The sequence below is a fragment of the Mustela nivalis genome, assembly GCF_964662115.1.
Source record: "Mustela nivalis genome assembly, chromosome: 5".
NCBI lineage: Eukaryota > Metazoa > Chordata > Mammalia > Carnivora > Mustelidae > Mustela > Mustela nivalis.
In genome coordinates this window covers 79,058,498-79,085,462 of record NC_139024.1, presented here as the reverse complement: position 1 = coordinate 79,085,462, position 26,965 = coordinate 79,058,498, and the positions used below count along the sequence as shown (strand labels likewise).

The following is a 26,965-nucleotide window of genomic DNA, read 5'->3' as shown; positions in this document are numbered from 1 at the left end:
TTAAAACTTTATGCTTATTATAAACTTATATTTTATTAGTGCAATCCTAGTTTTATTCAATACCAGTCTAATGGAGAAAGGCCATTTTACTAAATTACATGAAATTCTTCCTTTAAAAAGCCAATTTTAATACTTATTATATAAAGTTTAGCTTATTCAAAGGATAAAAGTTGATTTACTGGTGATGAAGATGGAGAAATAAGAAACATAAGAGTTCTGTTCTTTTCTAAATAAAAACAAAGTTTGATTGTCAAAATAAATTTAAAAAATGAACAAACTTTTGGGAAAATAAAAATTCATCCTTAATTTTTCCAACAACTTTTAAGAAAATAAATGCACATGTAATTCCATATGCATTGCAAAGAAAACTTGTTTCAGAGCTGTAATAGTTTTCACTTACAATTTTGTTTATTCAGATTTCTTAATATGAAAGATTATAAGACGTTTCTGTAACATTTGTTTATATGTCATCCCTACTGTGTCAGTCCTGTTTCAGTGCAAGAAGCAGAAACCACCTTTGATATTTTAAGCTGAAATGGAATAAATAGATTGAGATGCTTAAGAAATTGTCAGAAGTGGTGGTGAAGTGGGAGTCAAGGGACCACAGGGGCCACAGGACTTGCTGGGACCTGAACATGCTTCTTTAAGGTGCTCCCCAAAGCTGCCTGGTAATCTGGCGATGGCTTTAGAAAGTTGTAGTGTATTCTTGACATTTGGTTCTCCATGACTTCACTTGCCTGTAGAAAAACATTTGTAGGCAGAATGAGAACATTTACTGATTTTCACTCAAAATCTTAGGAATTCCATTTTCAGTTGTAGAATGATATTCAGTTCTAAAACCATAGCAGGAAGAGGCCTGAGAATGAGAGCTTCTTAGCTTTCTGACTTTACAGAACAGAAAGGCCTATGGAAGGAGGTGGCCATAGAGCAAAGAATCCACAGAACACTTTCAATATTTCCCATGCTACAGAACCACAAAGTAAATCAAAAGATTTTCATTGGAGTGATGCACATAATTACACCTGTGAGGGATGTCTTAAAATAAATTACTAGGTCCTGGACTTTTTATTTCCTGCAACAACTCACATGACAGATATGTTTTACCTGTACTACAAAGTCTAATAATAGAACTCAAACTCCATTTGACTCAAGATATAACATCTTTACTTTAATTTTTTTGTTTAACTGAAGATAATATATCAGAATGCAAGGAAGAGCGATATTATATAATTTATCTTTGACCCCTTTTGTAAAAGAAGTCACTCATAAAGTGTGACACTTTACCATTAATAATATATTTACACCTTTTTGTTAATAATAAAAGATATCTTACATAATGCAGGACTAGTTAATTACTAAGTACCTTAGACCTTGATGAGTTCTTTGGTATTTCTAAACAATATATTATGATTATCTAATCTAGCCTAATGTTTAAAGTTGAACTCTGGAAGCTATCTCAAAATATGGACCAAAGACCACAGATATGCTTCAAATGTATTGAAACCTACAAGTTCTTTCTTTGGTTCTTATGGTCAAATAGGAAGCAGTTTATTTGGCTTTTGGTTTATATATGTGTAAAAACTATTAGTAATTTACCAAATTTTTGAGTTATTATAATTTTGCAATGTGTGGAGAATCTGTTCCTTTTTAGACCCTCTGGAACTCATCTTCATGAGCACAAATGCCAGGCATCTGAAAATATTACAGGAAAATTAAAATCAGTATGTACACCTTATACCTTTTCAAATGCTATTAACTTTAATTTTCCAAACATGCACATATAAGATTCCACCTTTTCTGAATTGCATCCATTCTTTCTAATGGAAAAGCAACTTGAATCATATAGTAGAAGTGGAATAACTTAGGGACGCCTGGGTGGTTCAGTCAGTTAAGTGTCTCCCTTTAGCTCCGATTATTATCCCACATTCCTCGACTCTACTCCCACATCAGGCACCTAGCTCAGTGGGGAGCCTGCTTCTCCCTCTGCCTGACTCTCCCCCTGCTTGTGCTCTCTCTCTCTGACAAATAAATAAAATGTAAAAAAAAAAAAAAAAAAGTAGAATAATTTAATTTCGGAGATTAACCTAGGACTGAATTTCCCAAAACGTGTTTATGATCTTTAATGCCAAGAGATGATTTTAAAATACCTCCAAAAGTCAAATGACTATGATATATTCTGATTTGGATAATTTAGGCAAGTTACTCTATAATGGACTACACAGTCTTCAATATGTTAATAGGAATTGTGAACCTCTAAGAGGCCTTTATTGTATCTAGTATGTAGGTCATATTTTCGAAATTTATTTCATCTTCAAATCTTTAAAAAAAAATCCTATGATATGAGACTAGTACCCAATGAAAAACAATTCTTGGAAATACATTTGAAATAATTTTATATACACACACACACACACTTTGTAAATCATCACATGTAAATATTACTTCTGCTTTCCAAACCTAATAGATCCTGAATGACTTCCCAGAAATTATTAGCAAGTATTGGGTAATGTAATGTTGTAGCTAAAACTAATTTAATTAGTGTTGATGCTCCTATATTAAACACAGAGTGAAGGAAAAAAACTAGAATAGGTAGAAGCACACACTCACATATATACACACAAATAGGAAAGAAAATGTATAGTTGCAAATTAAATTAAAAGTGTATTTTTACAGGGTGGAAGTGAAGATCTGATTGTTTACTTTGATTATTGTCTATATGACTTTTAAAGAATAAGCTTGTTATGCAAAGTGAAAAAAGAAGGGGGTTGCCTGGGTGGCTTAATCAGTTAAGCATCTCGGGTCATGATCTCAGAGTCCTGGGATTTAGGCTCTCATCCGGCTCTGCATTCAGCTGGGAATTTTCTTGAGCTTCTCTCTCTCTGCCCCTACTCCTGTTCATTCTCTCTCTCTCTCAAATAAATAATAAATCTTTTTAAAAAATTAAGTTTTAGACCTTTCTCCTCTGCAGTCACCACGCTTACTTGTATTCCCTGCAATCTTGGTAGGAGATTGTACTTAGAATTGTGAAAACAGATCTCTCTCTCTCTATTTGTCTTTCTACATATCTTGATATGCATCTGAATATTCCACATTTTTTAGTTTAATTTTAAAAACTGCACAACATTGATAAAGAGACAATCCCTGCATTACATAATTTTTATTTCCTGCAGTGGTTATATTAGGTATGCAAGTCACATTTCCAGATTCTATGTGTTTTTCTGCCTCATAGAGTGACAGTTTCAATATAAATAAATCAATAGAACTCTGTGCAAGTTACAAGAAATGATAAACTTATATTCTATCCACCCTTTTCTATAATGATCTGAGAAACTTCATACTTAAATCCATTACAAAAAAGAGTGGTTGTTGTTGTTGTTTTTGACTTGGATCATGTAATTTAATTCTGGATGTATTGATTGCTAAGGTAGTTATAAATCTGAGATAATCTTTATATTTTGTGTTCAGATTCTTTTTGTTCCTACTTATAGACTACTGCAACTGAGGAGCCTAGGATATTCCACTAGTCATTAAAATCATTAAAAATTATCTAAGTAAAGAATAGAATCCTGTTGTAATATATCATCAGTAATATAAATTACTGATAAATCTCAAAAGGGCTCTGCATTCCTTGACCTTGCCCTGAAGCCTCACACATGACCATCCGTGCATTTTCCTCAGAACTGTTGTAAGACGAATGTCTCAAATCTTAAGAAAAATACTCTAATTTTAATGCTAAATAAATAAAAATAATCTAACAAATAATAATAAATATATTTATTATAAATATTAATAATTAATATCAATAATTATCTAATAAATAATCTAAATTAAAATAATCTAATTTTTAATACTAAAATTTCATTAAATTTCACAATACATATTACAAGTATTTGCAAATACTTGTATTTTACTTTTTCTTCATTGAAAACTCATTTCCTTTAAGAGAAATGAAGCTTACAAAAGATTTTAAATAGATGTTTCTGAAAATGATTAATAATTAGCCAGGTCTTTTAATAATGTACTGAATTATTAAAGGCCTTAAAGGAGGACTGATATACTCAACAGAACTTTGTTTAAGAAAAAGCCATGAAAACAGTTGCAAGCACACCGCAAGCAACACACAAATAGCGAGTACACCATTATTCTTTCAGGCATACATACACTGTGAAGTGATAAGCTTTTCTTTTTCCCTTTTAATTTTTTTTCTTTTCTCAGCAAAGACTATTTGGCTTTACCTAGCCTTCCTTGGAATTCATATGCACAATGGAGAGTAGAAGAAAGGACAGAGATAAGAAGAAAGGTAGAATATTACTTTAACCCATCAACTTTAATGAGGCATAAAGATGATTACACTACCTAAAAGATGATGTTTTGACATATGTATACAGTGTTGATGCCATCACTGGAAGCAAGATCGTGAACATATTGAACACCCAAACTTTCCTCATTTCCATTTCAATCCATCCCCGTCTTCCTCTTCCCTGTCTTTGCCCAGCTTTCTAAGTAACCACTGCCAAGTTTCACTAGAGTTTACATTTCATAGAATTTCACATCAACAGACCATACAGTATATACTTCTTTTTTTTTTCTTTTGACAAAATTATTTTAATATTCTTCCATGGTGTTTCATATATCAACATATTATCATTATTTTCTTAATGGCTGAGCAGTATTCTGCTCAATGGATATACCATAACATCCTTATTCAGTTTGCCTGTTGAAGGATATTTGAGTGTTTTCCAGATTTTTGGCTGTTAAAAGTAACTGTTCTTTGAACATGAATAAACAAGTATATTTTGTGTTTTTGCTTTATGATATGGGTTTTTTCCTCATGAAGAGAATACACAATATCTTTTCCAAGCCCCTTCTCCAACTCTGACACTAACTAGGTATTTGACAGTTCCATTCAATTCTGACACCATCTTCCTGGTCCTAGTATCAGATCCCAGACATTAAAGTGCTTAGTCAAGATTGTTCCCACTTCAGATTCCAGTCACAAATTTGAGGCCAACTGTATTTCCTTATACATTGGACATTCTTCCTCTTTAGGTTCAATAATTTGCTTGATGGCTCACAGAATTTAGGAAGGCATTTTACTTATGTTTATTGGTTTATAATAAAGAATACAAATGAAAAGCTAGATGAAAAGGTACAAAGAACAGGGTCTGGATGAGTCCTAAGTGTGAAGTTTCTGTCCCTATGAGTTGGAGCCCCTTACCTTCTAGTATATATATATTACCTTCTAGTATGTAGATGTGATTACAAACTAACCTTCCAAACTTCATTATTTAGAGGTTGTCATGGAGATTTCATTATGTGGGCACAATTGATTAGATCATTGGCTTTTGGGATTAGCTTAATCTCTACCCTTTCTTTCCCAGAGGTTGGAGTTTGGTCTGAAAGTACCAAGCTTCTGATCAAGGCTTGGTCTTCCTTGTATCCAGCCCATTCTAAAGTTGTTTAGAGGTCTGCCAAGAGCGGCCTCATTGAAACAAAAGATGGTTCTATCACTCTTATACTTCAGGAAATTCCAAAGATTTTAGGAACTCTGCATTAAAAATTAGGAACAAAGGTCAAATATATATTTCTTATGTCACACTTGGCTAAATCTCAAGATATAGAATGGCTAGTTCACATGGTAAGTTTATATTTAAATTTTTAATGAAGTGCTATTTTTTTTTTTTTTTTGCGTGTGTGAAACTTTACATTGCTAACAGCAATGTAATAAAATTCGAATTCCTACATCCTTGTCAACACTTTGTATGGGCAGTCTATTTTAGCTATTCTAGCAGGTATTTAGTGTTTAGTTTTAAAGTTCATTTCCTTAAACTTTAATAATGCTGGACATTCTTTTTTCTGCTTGTTTACCATCCACATAATTTCTGTTTTTAAAGATTTATTTATTCATTTTAATGAGAGAGTGTGTGCGCACAGATGAGTTGGGAGGAAGACCAGAGGGTGAGGATCTTCAAGCAGACTCCTGGCTGAGTGCAGAGCCCCACACAGGGCTCCATCTCACAGTCCATGAGATCATGACCTGAGCTGAAACCAAGAGTCAAAGGCTCAAGCGCCTGAGCCACTCAGGTGCCCCATCCCCTACCTATATCTTCTTTAGTGAAATGTCTATTCAAAGATTTTGCCCATTTCTGGTCTTGCTATTTAACTGAGTTACCATTTCAGTGTTCTTCATTCTTTTAAGGAAATACATATTTCCATTTAAGTATCTGTTTCTTCTGCCTAAAGGATTGCCCTTAGTTTTTGTAGTGGATGTATGAGGGCAATGAATTATTTCCATTTGGGATGTATGATAAAAGTTTTATTCTGCTTATATTTGGGAAGATATTTTTCTGAGTATAGAATTATATTTGGATAATTTATCTTTCATATTCTAAAGATGTTCTATCCTCTCTTCCCTTGCATTGTTTCAGACATGGAATTTTTTGTTATCTGTATTTTTGTTTTTCTGTATGTAATGTTTCTTTGTGCTTTGTGTATATATATTACAAATTTATCTCTTTTTCAATGATTTTGAGCAATTTTACTATGGTATGCTTTAGTTCTGTTTCCTTTATATTTCTGGTACTTGAGTTTCTTGAATTTATAAGTTCATTGAGCCTCTTGGTTCTATCAAACATAGAAAACTTAGAATTTTTCTGGCCATTATTTCAGTTTTTTAAAAAGAAATCCATTCTTGCTTCTACTACAGGGGCCCTAATTGCACAAATAGGAGGCTTGAAATTGTCCCACAGTTCACCGATGCTTTTTGCACTTTTTTTTGACTGTTTTCTCTTTGTAATTAATTTTAAATATTTTCTTAAATATTTTCTACTGCGATAGCTTCAAGTTTACTAATCTTTTCTTCTGCAATATCTAAACTTTCTGTTAGTACCGTACAGTGCATGTTTATAATAATTTTTATATACTTGCCTGTGAATGCTCACATCTGTGCAAGTTTTGGGTTGGTTTTTACTGTTTTGTTTTGTTTTTTCTCATTATGTGTTATATTTTTCTACTCATTTGAATACTCTGTAATCTTTGGCTTGATAGCAGACATTATTAATTCTAGCTTTTTTTTTTTTTTTAGATTTTATTTATTTATGTGGCAGACAGAGATTACAAGTAGACAGAGAGGCAAGCAGAGAGAGAGCAAGGGAATCAAGCTCCCTGCTGAGCAGAGAGCCCGACGTGGGGCTCCATCCCAGGACCCTGAGATCATGACCTGAGCCGAAGGCAGAGGCTTTAAACCACTGAGCCACTCAGCGCCCTAATTCTAGCTTTTTGTTTGCTTAATATTTTTTGTATTCTTATAGATACTGTTTTGTCCTGGGATAAGGTTAACTTGGTTAAAAATAGTTTGTTTCTTTTGAGCCATGTTTTTAGGATTTGTTAGGGGTGTTCAGAGCAGTTTGTCTTCTCGGGATAACTATTCCCCCCCTACTGAGGCAACACCTTTCTGAATGTTCTACTAGGTGACTCTAACGAATATGTTCCAATCCATTGAATTATTTCTGGGCCTATGCACACTGGGAGTTGTTTGCTCTAGTCTAGATGGATCTTCCTCTGGCCTCAAGTAATTTCCTCACACTCATGCACTGAGCAGTGCTCTGCTGAATATTCAAAGGGTGCTCTCTGCATATCCCCATAGCTTTCTTTCAGGATCATTCTCTTTTCTCAGTGCTCTGTGTTATAAACAGGTAGTGCTTTATTCTTTCCAGTTACTCAGCTCAATCACTTCAGGAAGTCTGTCTTAATCCTGGTGGGTTTGCTTTCCCTGTACTGGGGCCTGGAAACTTTCTGAAAGATATAAGTTGAGATAATCATAGGGATCTTCTTGTTTGTTTCCCACCTCATAGTGTTCACTCTCCTTTATTGCCGGATGTGCAGCATCTTGCAGACAATTTTCATATATTGTCTCTGATTTCTGGTTGTTTCAAGTAAGCAGGTAAATTCAGTTCAGTTACTGAATGTTGATGAAAAACAAAAATATGAATAGACTTTAAAAAAATCACTGATATATTTATTTCACCTTAAAAAGAAAGTACATATATTTATGCAATTATAATAATCTATTAAGTCCTTCAGTTTCCCTTATTAATTTTTAACTTTCCGGATGTCAGACTTATTTAATTTAAATTATTTAGTACAAAGTGGTAGTAGATTTTCTAAGATAATGGACAGGAAGATACATTGTACTATAGTTCAAGTAGTTAATATTTTTTAAGTACATAACAAGAATTCTTTGTTAGTATGAAATAATTTTTTTTCTCATAACAAACTGAAACTGATTTAAAAAATGCCATCATCAATCAAAAAGCTGCCAGGTGTTTATATAGGCTTTACATTCCTGTGACCACTGAGATACATATTTCCAGTGATTTGAACAAAAGTTTTAGTGTTCAGCTTCAGTAGAACTTATAGCACCAGTCTGGTTTCCTGGTAGTTGAGGCTTTTGGCTTTTTTTTTTTCCTCTTCTTTCTAAGATGCTTCTTCAGGTAGTCTATATAAAAGGAAGGCAGAATCACTTTGCAAAAATAAAGCATTTGATTTTCTGTACCACAGAGTATTTGTACATAAAGTGAATACAAAATTATGTCATAAAATTAATTAAAATTAATATTATTCTATAAATATTACACTGTCTTATTTCTGTGATAGATATAAACATGGTGTCTTTTATTAAATATTTGACTCTTCTTGACATTTTGAATTTTTTAAAGACTTTATTTATCTGAGAGCAGCAAGACAGGGGGAGGGGCAGAGGGTGAAGGCTGAGCAGATGCCGTACTGAGCTGGGAGCCCAGTGCAGGCCTTGATTCTAGCACCCTGGGATCATGACCTAAGCCTGAGCCAAAGGCAGACACTTAATGGACTGAGCCACCCAGGTGCCCCTCTTCTTGAGATTTTATGTATTTGTTTGTTTCTGTGGAAAGTATAGATCCTCCCATACATTTCTGTTAAGCTTAAGTATTTTATTCACGAAACACTTTGAGATCAGTTAGTAAAAATAGTATCATGAATATAAATTTGTTCTGTTAATTTCAGGATTAAAAGCATCCTAGTAGAGTAGACCAAGCTTAAAAGATAAGTTACATTTAGACTGGATATTATAATTGAAGAATAAAACTGAAATATTCACTGCCTGTACTTCTTTATATGTGGTGGGTTTATTATTGTTATATGACATGGATTTTGCAGCATACTGTTACAGATGCATTTTGAAGTCCTCAGAAGCCCTTAGTTGCAGTTATAGAGTTAGTTGGCAACAGGATAAACTCTATTATAGATAATTCTAGAAAGATAAATTGAGGTTTACATAAATAATTTTTACTTTCTTTAGTGACTTGTGCTTAAATATATATCTAGAAGAAAAATTAGTTTTACTAGAGAAAACTATTTAAAAATAACTCAGCTGTATTTTCTTTCTAATCTATAGTGATACCAAGTAATTGTCTATTATTTAACACTTGGTGTATCAGCATAGATTAAATATTGGACAAATGTAGACTTACATATGATTTTTCTATTTAGTTGAGATTACCTGTAAAGAGTTACTCAACTCTTTGGGGATAACAAAAATATTTGGACCAGAAATTGAAGTATTAGTATTTTCCTGTCCTCATAAACCGGGATATGGATTTTGAGATTTCTGTGTTCTCTGACATCAGTCAAAGAACAAGATAAATGCTCAGATGGATGTTTTATGTTCCCATTCACACCTACAGGTCTGGGTCGTTTTGCCAATCAAGACAACGTACTTGACCTTTTCAGCTTGCAACTTTACAGTTTATCATTATTTTGATTACTGCAGTGTGAGAGAATGTACTGTCTATAAAATTTCTCATCTGATAAGTAGACCTATAGCTTTTTATTTGAAAATTATTACAAGAAATAGCAGTAGACATAATAAAAAAGCCTCGTATTCTTTACCATAATGAGGAGATGTTCTATGTTACTTGTCAATACTGTGGATGCAATTTTTCCACTTTAATTACTGAGTTAACTCTTAGGGGAAAAGAGTATCTTTGTGTTCTTTGTGGAAACTTACGATGTTATAGTACAGTACTTGAAATAGATGTATATCACTGACAGATATGACAAAGTTCATATTTAATCCCATTAGCATTGATTTCTACTTCATTATTGTAAGTGTATTATATAACAGAGAAAATAAAATATCAGTAGGTCTTAGCTGGATCATATATGAAAAAGCTCCTCTTTAAAGTTCAACTTCACTGATTATTACATTTTTTAGAATTTTTTAGAGGTCGTATCTTTCAATGGTTATATCCTACTATTTTTAAATCCTGGAGAACACAAAAAGAAGTGCAAGATATAATAGTCAAGCATCAAGATCTACCTGTAAGTTATAAATAAATTAATCATGATGGAATAATAAAAATAAGACAACAAATATTGTATGATATTTAACCTATTTGTCAATTAATATCTGCAGTAGGATCAATAAATTGTTGCAGAAATGAATTTAATTTAAAGGTATCATAGTCCATTACATGTTAAATTATTTCATATTAATTCTTCTCAACCTCATATTGTTTTCAAAATCTATATAAGTTAGCCAATTTTATCTTAGTACCAAGGGACCATGATGTTTGGGTCTTTTTTAAACAAATCAGTTTTTCTGATATAAACTGTAAATTGGTAGATCATACACTTGTTTGATGAAGAAAAGTTTTATAAAGTTTTCTTCAATAACTAAATGGTTTCTTAATCCCTTATTTATAAGTGTATCAGTCAGAGATGAATCAAGGAAACAGAAATCATCCTAGTTATTTCAATAGAGGGAATTTCATATAGAAGGTATTGGGGCATTTATTGATTAAGAAGGGAAAACTGAGGTCACCTCAAGAAAACTGCAGGAAAGAGGAAACCTACCTTAGGGTTGGAGTAGTGAAAGAGAACCAAGCCATCCAATTCTACAGCCTCCAGGATGGACTCTGCAAAGCTGGAGCACAGATGTACCCAGACTGCTGAGGTCACCTGCGAAGGAAACTCATGATGTTAATTCTGAGTACAACAAGATAAGTATAAAAAGATAATTCTGAGTATAACAAGCAACTGACATCTTGGGTACAGTGCCATTGCTAAAGTGAGGCTTAAAAGCAGTGCCATTTTCATTCCCAGTACTTGGGACGTAGGGCTAGCAGTGGCATCTGACAATAGTACCCTGAGCCTGGTCCAGGATTTTCTAAGCCATGTTTTCTGTTTCCTAGTTTGTTCTATTCAACTGTGTACCCATGCATGGGTTCAGCTTGTGGTCCCAGAGTACTTGGTGATTTGAGTCATGAGTTGTCCAAGCCTATCTGTAGCTGAACACAGTTCCAGAAGGGAATTCTGAGGAGCACATTCCCCTCACTGGTTGCTGTGGTGTTTGTTTTGAATGATCACACAAGATTGTATTGTCAGGATGGCATTGATTTTGGATTTTTCTACCACAAGTTGGGCACAGGATGAATTGAAGGCTCTGGGCTATGCTAGGTTTATTGATGCCCTTTGGCCTTAAGACTTATGTGTGGCTCCATGTGTCAGATGTTGCTTGTCTGTCTTCTGATCACAGTGTCTCCTCTAGTCAATACCATCTAAAGACAGTGAAGGTGGTGGCAGGGATCATTCACCCTGTGTGCTCCTTGCCACTGGCACCCAAACGGGCTCTCCTGACCCTTTCACAGGCTTTATGCTATATATCAGGCGTTTTGTGAGGATAGCCATGACTTTCTCATCTAAGAGCTTTCAAGAGAACTTTTGTTTGGCAGTGACAGATTACTATCTTCTCTTGGCTCTGATGTGATGAGGCCCTCCTCTCTCTAGTCAGTTCTAAGCTATGCTAGACAGCAGCACATACTCTTTGAACAAATCAGACTGCTATTTTTTGCTTAACCCATTTTTCCTTCCCTTGTTTTCTCACTGATAGCACCGTGTGTAAGACAGGGGTTTAATCAGCTTTGAAGGGATTTACATTAATAGGCATGCATTGATTATGATCTTGAGAGTTCAAGAGGAAACACAGTTGGAAAATGTTTCATTCTATCTTAATGCTATAAAATTCTGAATAGGAAATTTGACATGTCTAGAAAATGAATTATCGTGTATGTGTTTCTGCATGATCTGAACAATACTTCTATTCATGCTTATTGTCAGTGAAGCACAGTGATAACTTTTGAGAGAATCACTGGAAGCCAATATTTTCAAGTAGCCCAATGAATAAGACAGTATCATGAACACTGGTATAACTAGCATTAAATAGATGGTATTAGGAAATTACATATGCAGAAAGAACTATGTTGTTCAACACAATCAAACTTTGAATAGCTATGGCATTTTGAGTAATAAGGTTACTATATTTTTTTCCAGGATTGAACATAAGAAAATAGCCAGAAATGGTGTATTTGATAACATAATAAGGGATTTGTATATATATATTTATGTATATGCATATATACATACACACATATATATATATTTACCTCAAAATAACCATATAACATAGCTATATAACATAGTAATAGCAATTGTAAACTAAAGTTCTATGGAGTGGGAAGAGGTACAGATGATATAAAATGACAGAATGCTAATGTTCATGGAAAGGTGATGAGTGAATAGGTTTGTTTTTTATGTGTTTGAACTTGTCATGATAAACATTTTTAATTACTGAAAATCTTAAAATATGAACAATCAGAAACTAATAGCATTATAGAAATAAATATAAACATTCATCATGACAAAATGGTGTTTAAATGCTTTAAATGGTGTTTAGTATTTCGAAGTCTGTTTGTACAACCATCATTTCCTTAGAGCTGGATTAAAAGGATATATTGTATGATCATGTAGAAACACATGGGGCCAGACCCAAGAATACCACCAGAAACCAGAAGTGAGGAGAGACCATTAATATAGCCAATAGAGGACTGCTTCCTTGAACAGATATGAGGGTCAAGGATGGTGAGTGAACTGGAGGATTTAAGTTTTCTGTGAATACATCTGAAGTTCTTTTTCTTTTCTAAAGTTCTTAAATGAAAAATTTCTCTTGTATTATAACTCAAATAAGGTCAACTTTAGTTATTTGCTTTGGAAATTGTCTATCTCTGTTAAACTTCTTTTTTTTTTTTTTCATTAGAGGTCATCAAAATAGCCTATGATTTTTTTTAAATTTTGTTTTAATTGTTATGCCCTTTATTTTTCTTTTGTATATTTGCACCTTTTCCCCTTGTTCAAGTTAGCTAGTGGTTTGTCTATTTTATTAATTTTTTATGAACTAATATTTTTATTAATTCTGTTTTCTATTTTCTACCTCCTTAATCAATGTTTTTTTAATTTATTATTTCTTTCATTACACTTTTTAAAAATGTCCTTGGTTGTTCCTTTTTACAATTTTTGAGGAGGGGGTTTATTTTTTTTTAAGATTTTTATTTATTTATTTGACAGAGAAAGAGAGAGAGATCACAAGGACAGAGAGGCTGGCAGAGAGAGAGAGGGGGAAGCAGGCTTCTTGCTGAGCAGAACCCAATGAGGGGCTCCATCCCAGGACCCTGAGATCATGACCTGAGACAAAGGCAGAGACTTAACCCACTGAGACACCCAGGTGCCCCTGAGGAGGGGATTTAACTCATTTATTTTTGTTGTTTCATTTTTATTGATAAAACTACTGTCTGGAACAATGAGTTGACCTCCTCTCCCCATTTAAATTGCCCCCATGAGTTCTGATAGTTGCTGTTTTTGTTGTTGTTACCTTATACTTCAGTTTCTACTGTTTCTTTTATCTAGACGTTTAATAGGATATCTATACATTTCCAGATCAAAGGACATTTCTGAAATGTGTGTGTGTGTGTGTGTAAGTTCTAATTATATTTCAGTGTGATCAAAGCATGAGGTCCATATTTCCCCAGTAACTGTTAACTTAGAAGCATTCAGGGTTATTTCAACTTATTCTCAATCACCAATGAAAATATTCTTTTTACGCTATGATAAAGATGTTTGCTGTTATCAAGGTTTAGTGGTTTTAAAAAAAAACTATATTTTTGTGAAATGCATAAATTTCTAATTCAACCCTGGCTGTAGTGAGTAGTAGTAATACACACATTCACTCACTCACACATACACAGGACTTATTTCAGATCTATATATTCAAAATAAACTATCTAGGGTGAAGTCTAGATAATAGTATTTTCAAATTTCAGCATGCTATTTCTACTGAAGGAAAGGAAAAACTAGGTTTATTAGACAATCCAATTCATATTGATTAGCTCTATATGAGAGGAAATGTATGTTGAATAGTTAGGCAATTATTTGGTTTATTATTTTATTTAATAGATAAGTAAAAGACAAAGTTTATATTAAGGGACCACTGCTTTTCTAACTAAGGAGAGAAAAAATTTCAGGGATCTAATAAAAATATGAAAACTCATGTTTGAAGGGGATCTGTTAGATGTGGCAGAGATTACCTTTGTAAAAGTGTTAATTACTTGCTTTTCCTTTCACAAGTAGGAGAGGAACAGAATCTTTCTGGAAAAATATTCAATATTCCTAAACTTTTATCATCCAGCTTAGGAAAAACTAGTTTCAAGAAACACCATATTAAAATTGGCAAATATTATGAAATATTGTATGCTGATGCTCTTAGTTTTTTTGCAAATATTAAAAATGTATTTTATTATGGATAATTTTGATGATCTGGGAAAAGTAAGCATATGAATTGATTTAATTATCTTTAATTTAGAGTAGAAAAATAGTAATATAGTATCTAAAATAATAATTGAAAGTCACAAACAAAGTTTTCAATATGTACCTTGTTAAAACTTGCAGAATAAGACTGATGACTCACAGACTTGTACCCCTGAAGCAAATAATACATTATATTTTAATAAAAAAAATTTGCAGAATACTATTCTCTCAGTTCAATCCTTTATTAAAAAACTCCAGTTTCAATACCAGTGGGGTTTTTTATTAATAAAAAGTTAATACAAATTATTTTTCTGTGTCATTTGTTGTAATATTGATAGGATTTTTTACAACATTATTAGCCTCATAACTCACATTTTCAACAGTGTCCCTATCCAAAAGCATTTCACATACCAAAGACAACCAATTCATATATAATCAAACTTACCAAGCGGTCCAATTTAGGTAAAATGTGAAGAAAAAGATAGGAAAATTTATTCAGGCTTTTGATATTTATTAAGATAAATAATGAAATATGAAATACTACTGATTGTTTATGAGCACTTCTTACTCTTTGTGGATATTTTTATTTTTAATTTATTAAGCATTCATCTTTTATGATTTAAAAAAATTGCTCTCATAGAAAACTAACACTATATAGTACCACTGACAGTAATGGATAAATTGAAAGAAGGAATGGAACATGCATTAAAAAAAAATGGATTCTTAAAAAAAAAAAGGATTCTATTAATGGGCTCTAATTTTGAGAGAGTTACATTTAAAACAAGACATTTCAGAAACAATATACTTTAAAAAAAAAAAGGCCAAATTCTAAGTCTAGTAGTATGTGCAATGCCTAGTTTATATGTGCAACACCTTGGCTCCAGGTAAAGGTATTTTTTTTGTTTGTTTGTTTCAGAAAGGCCTCCACTGAAAATGAAAGCCCTTATACATGTGTATGCATGTGCACACACAAATACATACACACACAGGTATATAATGCCTACTTTATAATACTCCTGATAGTCCCCCAATTAAGGATGAAGAACCTTCAGTTCAAACATACATCGTCCTAGGTTGTTATGTTAGATGCATAAGGTTAGGAGCCATATGCATGCTCCTGTGTTTCACATTGCCTATGGTAAGTACTCATTTGTTCTTTCAATGAATGAGTTAATATCTATTACCAGAAAACCTTGAGTTCATTTATCACATTTCTACAGAGATAGGGAGACTGATAGGGACATGACACAGGAAAATATTTGAGAAGAAGGAAAATAGAGTAAGACACCTTTGGGTTGGTAATTCTACAGATAATATAGGCTTAGAAGGGGAAAGTGGTAATCTTGAGTAATAGAACAACATAAACCCGGGCACTAGACAAGTGGCTGCTGTGATAAGAGAGAGACCTTCTTGCAGATGGAGTCAAAATACTTAGAATGAAAAATTTAAAAACGATTTTGGCTAGGACTGTCCTTGGCTATCCATATAGTTCTAGAAGCTATTTTACTAAGATTATACAAAGGAGGTCATGTGAGCCAGAAAACCAATTTGGCCATTCCAAAAATTCTATCCATTCTGAAAAGTCTGGACCATCTCAAGGAGAAATCTGTGCATGTTTTTACTTAGAGAAATCTGAAGATTATTCAGTCAAACCGTAGGATAGATTATTCTAGAGGAAAAACCAAGGTTGGAATTTAGTTTGTAGTTTTGTAGGTCCAGAAACTAGATTTAATCTGGTGTATCCAGAAAAGACCATGTTCATTGGTCTGCCTTAACCTGACAAGTAAGAAAATCATGTAGTAAAAAAATGGTTATTTATTCATTAATGTAACATAGTAAGCACACTTTTTCCTATGGCTTAGAAGAAAGTAAATTGTAACCAAACTTTTCTTGGCATAGAGAGATATCATGCCTTAATTAATATTTTATCGGAACCATGACAAAGCTCAATGCACTATTCTAATCCTGAAATAGGATAAACCAATTGTAGAAATTTCTTAACGCTCCTGACAAAAACCTTAGATATGGAAGTGTATACAACATGAATGTAAGGCATGTTTACCTTCTTTTCTCCTAGAAGCATTTTTCTCCTCACACATCATGAGAATTAGAACTTTAGTCATTTATCTAGCTAACTGCACTGAGGCAAAAGTGTGATAAAACATATTATTTACCTGAGGTCTCCAACAGTTACAGCCTAGACTAAGCTCCTAAATCTCCCACAGTGCCAAGAAAATTGAAGCACTATCCCTGTAGATATTTGCATGTCAATAGGACAGAGCCATGTTCTTCCTTTTGACTTTGGGACTTAATTTCTCTTAGAGATATGTACTTACATTCCGAAGAGTTAGAGTAGGAACCTAGGATCTTTACATCACATCTGATTTAAGCCAAGTTTTATTCCATTTTTTTTTCAGGAGAGAAGGGAGAAACACCTACCTCTTTCCCATATAAAAACAGAAAATCCATGGTTCTCCACCCCATCTCTCTTCTACAGAGTGAACCCACGACTCATGTAGAAAGTTTTCATGGACTCTCAATGCCTTGCAGGTCTGGATGTGGGGGATGGAGGCTAACCATGTTTCTCTGGCTATTGATCAGGTTGTATCAAGAAAGAACTTTTCCTTGACTAAAGGGTCTCATGTTTCATATATATCCGTCTCCATATCTACATATACTGTATGCATTTACCTATATATGCAAATGAGGTAACAATTCAGACCATTCACAGTTTTGACAAAATACCTAACTACTTTCTGATACATTTTCTGAAACAAACAAACAAAAAAAAACTTTCTCTGAATACTGCTGGATTTTTGCATCTTACCACAGCTCCACCTGCCTTATTGTTGATACATTATTTCTTTAGATTATATCCAAAGTTAACAGTAATTAAGTCATTTTATTTCAACCTTTGATTGGCTTTTTCATGCTTCAGAATTTTGAGCCTGAGAAACAATCAGACTTTTAGAAACTTCCTTGGATGAATATTCTGAATGAGAAATGAAGTCACTGAAAATTTTTGAATAGGGCAGTTACATATTCATATAGTGCATAAACTAGATTTAAGATGGCAGAGCCTGGAGGTGAAACGGATCTCTTCAGAGCCTGTTAGTATAGTCCTAATGAGAAATAATGAAGCCCTCAATTAGGGCCAGTAGCAGTAGTTAAAAACCAGAATGTGAATTAGAAATGCAAGTACTTTATAAAAACCACTTAAAAGAAGTGATTTCCTGTGAAAAATTATAATCCAAGTTTAATTTTAATAAGGAAAAACTGTTATCTCCGTGTCTGGTTATTTCTTTTGAGTCTTACGCTATTAACTACATAAATTGCAATTACAATAGTTGGGCCTCTCTTCAAGTTGTCCTAAATACTTCTTAGGTGTATAAGATATATGTAACTTGAATGAGTTAAGGAATGAAGGAATTAATCAAACAATTCCTATATACTCAAATTTCCAAATGCATGCTAAATATTAAGTAAGAGCTTTCAAATCATTAAATACTGGCATAAAATAAATCTGCTTAAACTATAAGCAGCTCAATTTTATATAGAAACTTCCAGTAAAGCAATTATTAACATAATTGCTTATAAGCAATTATTAACATAACTACTTAATTACTGCAATAATACTTGAGTTATGTTTAAAAATTTAGTAACATTTTAAGAATTCTTGAGTTATCTATATAACAATAGAAAGTCCTGAAGAGCAGAAATTTGTCTATTTGCCACTACGTCTATTGCCATTGGAACAATGTCTCCAGTTAGGTCAATTTCAATGAATAATTCTTGAATAAATGAATAAGGAAAATCTCTCTAGGAATTTCATATTTTAAAATCTCTTAATTTTTTAATTAACAGTTTTGAATAAATATATAAAAGCAAGTAAGTAGCCATAATATTAGGAATAGCAATAAAAAAGGCAATTTTAATTTTAGAAGATTCTCAGTGAATATGAATGAGGTCCTGTAATAGGATTCTCCAGGACTAATAGGATGTATATGGGTCTTTATATCTGTGTGTGTGTGTGTGTGTGAGAGAGAGAGAAAGAAAGAGAGAGAAGAGAGAATGTATAGAGGATATTTATTTTAAGGAATGGGCTCATGCAATTATGAGGACTAGTAAATCCTAAATCAATATAAGACTGGCAAGTTAGAGATCCAGAAGAGTTGATGCTGCAATCTTGAATCCAAAGGCAGTCTAGAAACAGAATCCTTTCACATTTTCTTTTAACTGATTTGATAAGTCCCACTCCCATTAGAGATGGTAATCTGCTCTACTCAAATACTACTAATTTGAAAGATTAATCACATTTTCAAAATTACTTTATAATTATAATTATAATTTATAAATATAAGTTATAAATTAATTATGATTATAAATTATATATATATATATATTATAATCCAAGTGTGTGGACTGCTTTTATTTATTTATTTTTTTAAAAGATCTTATTTATTTATTTGACAGATGGAGATCACAAGTAGGCAGAGAAGCAGGCAGAGAGAGAGGAGGAAGCCGGCTCTCTGCCGAGCAGAGAGCCCGATGTGGGGCTCGATCCCAGGACCATGTGATCTTGACCTGACTTGAAGGCAGAGGCTTTAACCCACTGAGCCACCTAGGCACCCCATGTGGACTGCTTTTAAACTAAACAACTGGCCACAGTAACCTATACAAATTAACATAAAATTAACCATCACAGCTATCCATGGTGAAAGATAGATTTTTTTAATAGTGTTGAGTATAATGGTGTAAATATTATGAGAATGTTATAAGTGCAATAATACAATAATACTGGTATTTAAGCTACTGTGAGTGATTCATGCTATATTTTGCTGTCACATCAAAAATCATTCATTGTGAATCTTCATACACCTAGGAGAAACTACAGCATTATTAAAAATCTTCCATGAAATTACTGGTGTGGGTAAATCTACACTTTTCTGAGTACAACATGGTTGAAATTCTTTACATATTTTACCTCATTATTACTCAGTCCTTTTCTTCGCTCATTTTTCTTAAAATCCTCTTTTTTGAAATCCTTTCAGGTCATGATTTGCTCTGCTTGTCAAACTCTAGGACAGTTTTACATATGATGACTCCTCAATGTGCTTTTCAATAATTATTAGCATAAAAAACTAAAATGACAATTTTGATGGAAGGAAGATATTGAAGGCCATACCTTATTCTCAGACACAATATTATAAGGTGCAACCTTTGTACTGAACCTTCATCCCTAACAGTAAAAATAATAGTGAGATTATTATAGTAATTCTCACCAACGGAATAATTTTTTTTCTGATCAGGACATGGCTCTTTCACATTGCTATCGGCTTCTAGAAGCAGATCTGTGATTAAATGAAAGAATGACTCCAGCATTGACTGCTGGAGGCCCTGATAATATCTTTTCTCTTTCCCAAAACTGCAATACTGAACCATGAGAGCTATTATATCATTAGCCAAAACTTTTTATCCTCAAAGCAAACGTCTTATTGGAAGGTTACGGAATTCAGGTAATGTCAAAAACAGAAAAGCTGTCCTTCAGAATGGAATGTTTTCCTCCTTGTAAAACCCTCCAAAATTTATTCATAGCATTGTCTTGCTTAGATTTCCAGCACTTTGTAGTCTCTAAGAAGGTTTACTCAAACTAAACTATATCCAGCCAGCACATTTGCAGCCCCATCTTACAAATGTCCATCAGTGCAGTCTCAAATGGATTTGCTTGGTACAAAAGGAGCAATTGATTGTGAACGAGTTTTATATTTTTCTAGCAGATTCTTTTTTTAATATGGTTATGTATGTCTAGAGACAAAAATTTTTGTAAGAAATCGATATTCTGCCTCTCTCCTATTCCAATAAAATGGAGATACGGTAAGAAATAACGCCCCAAAAGGATTCATAAATACGGAATAAGGCTGCCTGTTAGGATTGCTTATAGCCATAAATGGTTTATAGAAGCCAGATTTGAAATTCATTGGATCTCTGTCAAAAATAATATTGTTAGTGTGTTGGATAGATCAAAGGTTTGAGCCCACATAAGCACAGTTTTCACCTTTAGGTCATGATTCTCTGTGACATGATTCTCTGTTATGCAAAGATGGATATGTGAGTTTCTTTCTTTTTATATTTCCCAGTGGAAAACAATATTGCTAAATTAAAAAGATATTAATAATATTATCCCTACATCTCTCCTTCTCTCTCTCTTACACACACACACACACACACACACACACACACAGCCTTTCCAATTAGATCATTGGTTATAATTTAAGAAAACAGTGAAAAATGCAATCCAAATAAAGGATATAAATTTACCAATAAAGGAACTGAAGAATATTACAAGGAAATTGTGTTTTCTTTGGTGAGGTTTGCAAATGTTTATTTCCCTTAAACATCTATTTAGAAGTTTTCATATATTCTCTATATATCTACAAAGTGAAAAAAAGAAAGAAAATGTTTCCTTTTAATAATGCACTCTATCGGGGCGCCTGGGTGGCTCAGTGGGTTAAGCCGCTGCCTTCGGCTCAGGTCATGATCTCAGGGTCCTGTGATCGAGTCCCACATCAGGCTCTCTGCTTGGCAGGGAGCCTGCTTCCCTCTCTCTCTCTCTCTCTGCCTGCCTCTCCATCTACTTGTGATTTCTCTCTGTCAAATAAATAAATAAAATCTTTAAAAAAAAAAGAAAGAAATAATGTGCTCTATCTGTTCTACTTATTCTTATTTTCGTATGTACTCTCAGTTGTTTATGAGTTCACTGTAAATATCGTGGCTCTTAGCACATACAAGTACAAATTTTTCAAGAACCCCTTGCCCTTGTGCTTATGTCATATAGATTGATGCCAATCCTGTTATTAAAAACCTTCTTAGTTTTTTTAATATCCTAATTAATTCTTCCCAGTATTTAATGACCTTTACAGAGAGAAGAAAGTTTTAATTATTTTGAGTCTGAATCCTTACTTTGTGATTTAAGCTGTTTATTATTCTATTCCTCATAACAAGCCTTTATATGTATGACAATTATTATGGTTGGTCTTCTTGCTGTGCAAGTTTTATATAGCCTTAATTTAGTAAAATGCTTGTCTTTTTGTTGATACTAATAATAGCACTACCTGTGGTTTACAAGCCCCTTAATTTCAGGCCCAGCTGCACACATGCAACTCTATTCACCAGCTCTAACTATGTCAACTTCTGTGTTAGGTAATCAAGCAGTTATATTTTCTTCATTAGGTATCAAAGCAATATAGTCCTTTCATTTCCACTGAGTAATGCTTGCTATTATAATATTTCCAAGTGATTCCAAATGTCCTGAGCCAACTAGTGAAAATAACATCTTTTGAAAAATATTCACTTCTAAAGCCTTGCTAGGTGTTGGTTAAGATAAAAAGGCATTAACTTTTCCCCACAATTTCCATTGTAACTGTGAGTACAAAAAGAAAACATCTCATTTAAAAAAATGTAGACTTTGAGAGAACAAACCGAACTTTGAGGGGTATTTTGATTACTGTTTGAAGTTCAAGGAAACAGAAAAATGAGTAACAAAACCATAAGATGGGGTTCTTTCAAGAACAATGTGGCAAACATAATGAAATCCTATAGAAACAAAGAGCTATGGAGGCAGAGGAGACTCCTGACTCTGTCACAAAATCATTGATAATATTACAGCAGTTTTCATAGTCTTGTGTAAGTTAGAGTTTGCCTAAGAGGAAGAAAGAGATACATGGAAACAAAGTTGCATGCCAAAATCACCTTAGGGCCCAGAAATTCACTACATAGGGGCCAAGGACAGGCCACCCCAAGAGTGGCCACTTTGGCATGAACATAATTTTGAGTTAAGAGTAATCAAAAACCAGCAGATTCAGAAGTTCTCTACCTCCCCTTCAACTGCCTGCCTATAGCAGAAAAAGAGCGATTAACAGAGGTTCCTCTTTACCTAGGAAACTTACCTGTATAATAGGGAAACCTTTTATACAGATATGTTTGTATCTGGATGTTTTCCAGACATCTTTCACCTTCTTCCTAATGGTCTGGCCCCCTCCGCACGCCTTTGTATCCTCAGACCCCCTACATCTCTCCTTAACTCATAAAAGTATCATGTTGCTCCACTGACTTTGCAATTTCCATGTCCATGTGGATTACCCATACATACACCATTAAATTTGATTTTCTCCTATTAATCAGTCTCATGTCAATTTGTCAGTCTAGCTAGAAGGACTTTGAAAAGCTAAGTAAATTCTTCCTCCCCCAAAACTACATGCACTCAACAAGACACAAACATGTTTTTGAAATTAACCGAAATCCTCGATGAAGTTAAGCAGCTTGACATTTATTGAATCCCACTAACAAGATTATAAGAATATATCCAACAATACTTAGGAGGCTGAATTTGGAGGGGATTGTGGATGAGCGAGAGTGTTGACATAACAAGAAGGAGTTGGGAGTTTTATAAAGAATGTAGACATTATTATTTTTAATTTTGTGATTAAGCTGGAAGGAATGAGGGGCTGGCAGTCTTGCTGATGAAAAAGAAGGAATGGATAGAGAAATGAGATGGGTGGTTACGATTCAAGAGAAGAATTGCCGTATTTTACATTTTGAAGATGCTATGTTCAAAACCAACCTGAGGGTAGGGTTGGGGGAGTAGAAGTAGAGAGCACCAGGATTCTCTCCTTCTTCAGAGGAGGTTTTTTCCCTTCTGATCCAGATTTTATCTTCATGTGTGCTTTGTAAAAACTGTAGGCAATAAAGAAGATGTGGTCCATATACACTATGGAGTATTATGTCTCCATCAGAAAGGACTAATACCCGACTTTTGTAGCAACATGGGCGGGACTGGAACAGATTATGGTGAGTGAAATAAGTCAAGCAGAGAGAGTCAATTATCATATGGTTTCACTTATTTGTGGAGCATAACAAATAGCATGGAGGACAAGGGGAGATGGAGAGGAGAAGGGAGTTGAGGGAAATTGGAAGGGGAGATGAACCATGAGAGACTATGGACTCTGAAAAACAATCTGAGGGGTTTGAAGTGGCGGGGGGTGGGGGGGAGGTTGGGGGAAACAGGTGGTGGGTATTAAGGAGCATGGAGCACTGGGTGTGGTGCAAAAACAATGAATACTGTTACACTGAAAACAAAAAACAAACAAAAAAACTGTAGGCAAATTATTTTCTATCATATCTCATTCTTTTAAAACTTCCGCCTCCTCTTCTATGTCTTCTTCAGAAGATAAACATATAAGCCAGTTTAAAAGATTTCTGTCACAAAATGGGTAGGTGAAAAAAAATTTTTAAAAAAAGAAAAAAAGAAGCCTGGTGATGGTTAATTTCATGTGTTAACTTAGAGTTTGTTTTTGGATGAGATTAACATTTAAATTGGTGAACTTTGAGTAAGTGGATTGTCCTTTATAATGTAGCTGGGCCTCATTTAATTAAATGAACACCTGATTAGAACAAAAAGACTGGCCTTTCTGAGCAAGAGACATTGTCTTGTAAACTTTTCATACTAGAAACATACCTTTGGCTTTCCTGGGTGATGAGCCTGCCAGCTCATACGGTAGATTTTGGACTTTCTGGCTTCATAATCACATGACCCAATTCCTTATTTTATATTATAGATTATATATATATAATTATATATTATATATTATATAGCAATCACTCTCTCTCATATATATATATAAATATATATACAGATATATATATATATATATATATATATTTTCTCTTTAAAGAAAAACAGAACCAATGAACCAATGAAAGAGATGTACATATCTATATACAAATATATATGTATATAAAAGAGAGAGAGAGTGAGAGATTGCTATATAATGTACATCTCTTTCATTGGTTCATTGGTTCTGTTTTTCTCTAAAGAACCTGATAAGGTAGGAAAGGAAGGAAGGAGAAGAAGGGGGGGTGGAAGGAGGGACAAAGGGAAGGAGAAAATAAATTTGATTTCTGATTTTGAAGCTATTCTAAGTTCTCTTATGTTTTAAAGTTCAGATCTGTAGAACACTTCCAAACCTCAAAAATAAATCTTTTTTTTTTAATATTTTATTTATTTATTTGACAGACAGAGATCACCAGTAGGCAGAGAGGCAGACAGAGAGAGAGGAGGAAGCAGGGTCCCTGCTGAGCAGAGAGCCCGATATGAGGCTCGATCCCAGGACTCTGGGATCATGACCTGAGCCGAAGACAGAGGCTTAACCCACTGAGCCACCCAGGCGCCCCTCAAAAATAAATCTTGTGTATCAAACACAGAACAATGATTCATGCCATCATCCACAAGCTTATGGTAAAACTCTAGTTCTAATTTCTGTGTTAAGCCAAAGAATACTAGCTCTTTTATACAAAAAAATTACAAAACAAAACAAAGAGCTCTGTAACATAAACAGCATTTATTTATTTACTTATTATTTATATATTTATAAATCAAAATCTGATATAGTTATTTTTGGTTATACTTGGGAAGTTTTCCTTTTATCAAATATTCAAGAATACAAACTGTTCTAACTTAGGATGCCCCTTCAAAGATCTTTATCACATTCTCCTCATTCAGCCACATGTGAGAAAAAAAAACAAAGAGGTAGAGGAAATTTGGGAGTATTTTAATGCCAGACCTGGAATTGATATACATTATTCTACCCATAGACCATTGGTCAGAAATAACCCGTTGGCCACACATAAAATCAGGAAGACTGTGCTGTTTACTCTCTTTGTGTATCCAGGAGGAAACAAATTGTTTGTCAAAGATCACATTCTTTATACCACAGTAGTTACATTATAATTTTTCATGTTATGAATATACATGAAGCAAATTATTTTTTCTCTGTAAACACCACTTAGTGGGCTGTATTTATATTGTTATATCATTTTGTTTGTTTGCTTTATTTGGAATTAATCATTTTACTTTTCCTTTGCTTTCTTAATTCCCATTATTAATTCATTTCCAATCTCTTTAAAATAAATATAAATCTTTTCTTAAGATAGTCAAACATAACATGTATTCTATTAATTTTAACTTCTTGAACCTAAATTTCCATTACAAACTTATTCAGTCTAGTGTAGACTTTTCACTTTTTTCTTTGAACCTAAATCTGTCATTTTGGGCTCTTCCTTATTTTTTTTTTTTTCTGTTCTGTTTTTTTTCCCCCCTCTCCTATTAATCATTATTGTTATTTTGTCCTTTTTATGTATTTGCTTGAATTTAGGAGCAGAGATAAATACACATGTCCAATCAATATCTTTAAGATCTGTACTACATTATACTTATCTCCTGAATTTTTTTACCTGTCACTTAGCTATTGAATTTCTTACAGTTCCAAGAATTGTCATATCATGTCATTCTTCCCAGATATTTGAAAATGCTGGTTCCTAAGGCACAATAAGACCTTATGTATTTGAAACCTGGAGCATTATTATTGGTTAACTTCCTCTCTTCTATTTGATAAAATAATTTTCATTAATAATCATGAAATGAGATAAATTTTAATGGCCAGAAAAGAAGAAAAAGGATGACATTTTCTTGAAATTTGTATACATAATCATACCAGTAAAACAGAGAGAGAGAGAGAAAGAGAGAGAAAACATTCTAAAATAATATAAATATAATAACAATAATATAATTAATAATTTTTAGTTTCATTAATATATATTTTTAAAAGGGACAAAAACTTATACTTACATGTTTTCTTATTAATAAGTTAACAATATCATAGTTTTGTTAGAGTAGGCAGTTGGCTGGGTTTTAACACGATACCTGGAGGGTAGCAAAGAGAGGGAGTCATGGCTACCTATCAAGAAAGTTAGAGACTTGTCTTGGTAGCACTCCAAAACAAAGGCAAAAGAAGCCAGATCGAACCAGATAGGCTGAAGAGAAAGAAGACCAAAAATTCTGACCAAGTAAGAGAGAGAAAAGGCATGAACTCCTGCTCACAATAAATCCCCTCCTCAAATAATAAATATTCCTCCCTCAGTTAACAACAGCAATAATAAAGACCCAAACTGCAGGTGCAGCTCTCCCTTGATTTTGCCCACTCTCACCTCTCAAGAATGTACTCTCACTTAAATAAACTTTCCACAGCTTGATCACTGTGTCTGTTTTGAAGCCCTTGAATTCTTTTTTTAAAATTTAAGTTCAATTAATTAACATATAATATATTATTGGTTTCAGAAGTAGAGGTCAGTGATTCATCAGTTTTATATAATACCCAGTGCTCATTATATCACATGTCTTCCTTAATGTCCATCACCCAGTTACCCCACCTCCCTCCCAGTCCCCTCCAGAAGT

The 26,965-nt window shown here is 33.5% G+C and overlaps 1 long non-coding RNA gene across 2 annotated transcripts; it reads right to left on the bottom strand.

The window, feature by feature from the left end:
• On the bottom strand, nucleotides 1-26,427 carry LOC309864475. 2 transcript variants are annotated; one of them, XR_014311550.1, is made up of 4 exons: nucleotides 26,360-26,427; nucleotides 10,894-10,998; nucleotides 1,597-1,692; nucleotides 1-737 (listed from the first exon to the last, which is right to left on the bottom strand). It is a non-coding gene; the product is annotated as an uncharacterized lncRNA (long non-coding RNA). The 2 variants fall into 2 exon arrangements; XR_014311551.1 differs by lacking the exon at nucleotides 26,360-26,427 and adding an exon at nucleotides 14,801-14,822.
• Nucleotides 26,428-26,965: the final 538 nt, after the last annotated feature.